Raw genomic sequence first — 5000 nt, forward strand, 5'->3', positions numbered from 1 at the left:
GAGTATTATTTTAGTTATGATAACAGACAGCACAAAAAAATGTCCCACACAATAGATGCATTTGCTTTCTTATTTTGTGATTTACAAATATAAATTTGCGAAGGGAAATTGTAAAAATAAATCCCTTACTTTCCAAACTTTCCTCTTTTGTAATTATAATTTAAATCATTTTCGCAAGCAAGGAGATTTCAATAATATTTATATAATATCAATATTAATATTGTATATATAATGTTAATATTGACTATTCATTCCACACAAATATCAGTTGTCCCTTCTACTTCAACTAAACATAGATGCAGACCCTCCCCGTTTTGCTATATGATTCTTACTTACCGCAATAAAATTACTGTCCGAGAATCAAAATCTTGTATTAAAACATCTCCCGTCACCCCACACCCACACCCACACCCACACCCACACGCCCAGAGTCAAGAGGTAACACTCTCCTCATCTGAAAAGGATTTGAGGCCGAAGTCCACAAAAGAAGCCAATCGGATTTGAAAATTAGTGGAAAATTATCGTGGGATCTGAAATCAGAAGTGGTAGAGCTCAATCTTCATTTTTGTTTGTTTGTTTGTTTGTCTTCACTACATACATATACATTTTTCCTATTTTTTCATAACATTGGTACAAGGTTTTTAAGAAAATGCACTTAGCTATTTCTTTTCTTTTCTTTTCATCTCTTACTGTGAAAATATCACGCACCGAAACTCCGTCTTCTTGAATGCTAAAACAATTATATCTACACCCAGTGGAAATCCGCTTTGCTCTTCACTCAAAACACATATACTATTCTTCGCAGTCCTTTCAGTGCGTAACTGTTTCTAACTCACCAACCTTACTTGCCACGGCTGTAGATAACGATCCGACAAATTGCAACTTTAAAAGCCAGCGAGATCTTCCCCTAAAACAAATGTGTCTGGACGACCGCTCGAGGCGCTAAGGGCCCTTTACTGGTTTCTTAAGATCATTATTCACAGCAACTGGCAGTTGAGGAAGTCAGGCTAATCTATGTGGGAGTATGGATGTAATGTAAGAATTAGATATATATGTGGAGGAATTAATCATGTTTAGTTATTAGATTCGATGGGTTTTTTCACTAATATTTGGGTTTCTGAGTCATATTTTTGAAGAGTTTCTCGCCCTGGAAAAAAAGGGCGTTAAGTGAAAAGGAAACTAACGTAACGATACGAATTTTACAGTACGTTTCCATAGTAAAGCAAACGGCCCTGTCGGTTATTGAATGTGTAGGCAGGGGATATTTGATATGAAACGGCTAAATTCTGATTTGATTTCACTTTATTGAAAAACAATCAGCAATGATAGTAACAAATAATTATACATCACAAGTAATGAAGCATGATGAGATACACAACAACAAAAATTATGTCATCAAAATATAGTCTTGTTGAATTAATAATAACTAGTAACAAATTAAATGATAAGACTCGCCAAATAGACCTCATGTGTAGTAATTACTCCAAACTTACAATATATATATATATATATATAGAGAGAGAGAGAGAGAGAGCGAGAGAAACTACCGTATTTATTTAACTTCTACTAAAAGGCATTGATAATTCACATGACGCGATACAAACTAGGCATATAGATTCTCATGTACAGGAAATGCTTTTATCAGTCATGTTGGTGTGATCCGATTATTGTGTTTGATTAAAGGCGGATTAATTAATAACTTTTAATTTTCATTCTAGGAGTTTATCTTGAACTGAAGGAAGGATCCTCAACCATTTGTTTGGATGAGCTAGTAATCTACCATCATCATTAAGGTTTTGAGAATTGACAAATTATTCTTTTCAGTATCATTTTTCACTATCACATTTAGTGTTACTTTGATTTTTATATCCTTGTTGTTGCTGTTATTAATCATATTTTCATTGTTCTCAATGGTAATGATAAAAGTATTATCATTATCATCACTATCATCATCATAATCATCATCACTGTTACTACTACTGCTATTATTATCGGCAGACAAGTAGAGAAGGAATAGAGAGGATGAACAAAGAAATAAGGAATGTGTTCAAAGGATAAAGATAACCAATACGATCTTGATAGCAGTGATCATTGGTAAAATAAAGAAACAATAGTAGCAATAACTAAAATATGACACCATTTTCATGTAGTATACTTGTTATATGTTGCCGAAACACGTATAACAATATAGCTTTGTATTTAACGAGTTGAAATGCACATGATAAAAGTTAACCAGGTTTCTGCATAATAAAAGCGCAGTTATGACTTTATAACGATAGTTGATATCATATTTATTAAGTCTTCATGTTATATATTCAGTATAATACACTTTACATAACATATGAATATCCAAAGTGGCACATATACAAATACGTTATATTTCATTGACATAATTACCAGAGAGCTGCTTGTCTGTCTATGAATAATAGTCCCATTATTTTTGGTTCCAAAGACAGTATTGAAAGGTAATTCATATATTTCTGTCTCAATCCCTGTTCAAGAAATAAAATATATTTTCTCTAAACTATATTTCATGATACCTGCATTATTATTGCCATTGATATATATCATCATGAAAGAATATGGATTATTTACACACACACACACACACACACGCACACACACACACGCACACACACACACACGCACACACACACACACACACGCATGTATATATAAACAGATTTTTACACAGGACCACGCGTGTCAGTGACCTTACGCCTGTGCCAACTCCATCCCCTCACAAAAAAAATATTCCGCAACTCCGAAAAATAACGCCCTTTAATTGTAGGAGGAAGCCCAAAGTAATTATCAAGCATGAGTGATCCCGCGAAGTTAAGACATGTAATGAGATCACGGAGGCAATTTATTCGTCTGGAGCAATTACGGCCACATCAACGCAGCGTGTAATTAATCTCTGTCCTGGAGACGTAGTTTCGGATGCCTTCTCCTCCACGCGAGATGAACCTCCATTAATTCATTCACAGCGCTCGTAAAACGCCAAGGTTTCTCGCCTCCTGAAGAAAGGGTTACGTCCGATGCCTATGTACTGTTATCTGTATAAGGATGTCCGATAGAAGTTGATATAGTCAGTCACCTCTACTTTAATTGTGATTCATCCATTACTGTCTTAGAGTCGAGACATTAACTACTACGGGCTACTTAATGGCTATCCCGGTAGACTACGACGTGCGATTTAATAATGTTTAAATGCCCAACGACTCTGAAATACGAGAGTAAAATGTTTATTCCTAAATATTTGAGTTAAATGTCTCAAACATTTAGTATGTTTAATATAGAATGAAGGCTTTTTTGGGTACCAGTCGATGGAAATACAATTACAGTTCCAATGCTATGGAATATTATAATTTATTATCAGCTTCAAAAGGCGAAAGTGTGTGTACGGATATATATACATATATAGCACACACAGACACACACACGCACATGCATATATGATTGTGTATGTATATATATAAATACATACATGTATATATATACACATACATACACACACACCCACTCCCAAACGCACATATGTGTGTTTGTGTGTATATTATATGTATGTATATATACATATACATACATATAACTCATATATTATATATAAACATATACATATGTGTGTGTGTGCATGTACCTATATCCATATGTGGCTATGCGTATGTATGTGTGTGTATACCTGTCTATATCTGTATATGTATATATATATATATATATATATATATATATATATATATATATATATATATATATGTATATGTATATAAATATATATATATATATATATATATATATATGTATATATATATATATATATATATATATATATATATATATATTACACACACACATATATATAAAATATTTAAATAATGTATAAGTATGTATGTGTGTGTGCCTGTGTGTATGTACACACACATATATATGTATGTGTATGTGTGATTGTATGTATGTACACATTTATATGTATATATATATGTGTGTACATACACACACATACATATATGTGTGCGTGTGTGTGCTTATGTGGGTGTGGGTATGTGTGTATATATATGTATGTGTTTTTGTATATAAGGTATTGACCTTTTTTATCAACACTGTTGGGCAGGATAGATATTACTTATGCGACTTAACTCTTTTTTCTTGAGTTATACACACGTACAAATAAACACGAAACGAGTTTGGTCACCGCTGGGAGGTACCCGGGAGGCAGGTCACCGTCTGACCGGATTAAGGGTGTCTGTCTGAGTGTGAGGGAGAGGTCAACCGGGGTTACCTTATATCCGACCGGTGATGGGGGGGGGGGGGGTATGGGAGAGTGGCTTGCGGTTTATACTTAAGAGTCACCCATACGGGACACAAGCGTGGCATGGCGCCCACATGGAACCACGAACCACTTCCTGTGTGAGCTTGCATGATGCATTACGTTTTGCAGTTTCTTAGAACTTACTCGAGTTGCGGTGTAGAGGCCGCTATAGAAATACTTGAACTCTTGACCCACCTCGACCTACGAATCCAGGCCGCCGTTGCCTTGACCTCACATTTCCTGCGCCTTCTCCATCAAGGGCGGCCCAGGTTGACCAAACAGAGGCTACCTCTCGTGCCGCGATGACCTCCCAACGCCACCCGTAGCCAAGCTGACCTCGACACGTGACGAAGCCTCAGGTCAAGCTAGTCAAGACGCGACACCAACTTCGTGTTGACTTCCATTGATAAAATAGCTAAACGAGATACTGAGTTTCTCTGAACCTGCCAGATTGTATAGTGGTTCTCTTGTAAACTAAATTATTGACCATTATATTGAGTATGTGTGTGTGTGTTTACATCAAATATGTGTGTATATACGCGTGTGTGTTTGTGTATTTGTGTGTCGACAAGCTGATAAAAGAGCAAGGTGTTCGTAGGCCAGGTATCAATGATCGAAGTATTTTACGTCGTAGTCCACAGCTTGGTAGATCATTGAGTGTTTTATTCATTAAGTTCGATGGAAAGGTTAT

The sequence above is a fragment of the Penaeus vannamei genome, chromosome 19 (genome assembly GCF_042767895.1).
Source record: "Penaeus vannamei isolate JL-2024 chromosome 19, ASM4276789v1, whole genome shotgun sequence".
In the NCBI taxonomy this organism is placed as follows: Eukaryota; Metazoa; Arthropoda; class Malacostraca; order Decapoda; family Penaeidae; genus Penaeus; species Penaeus vannamei.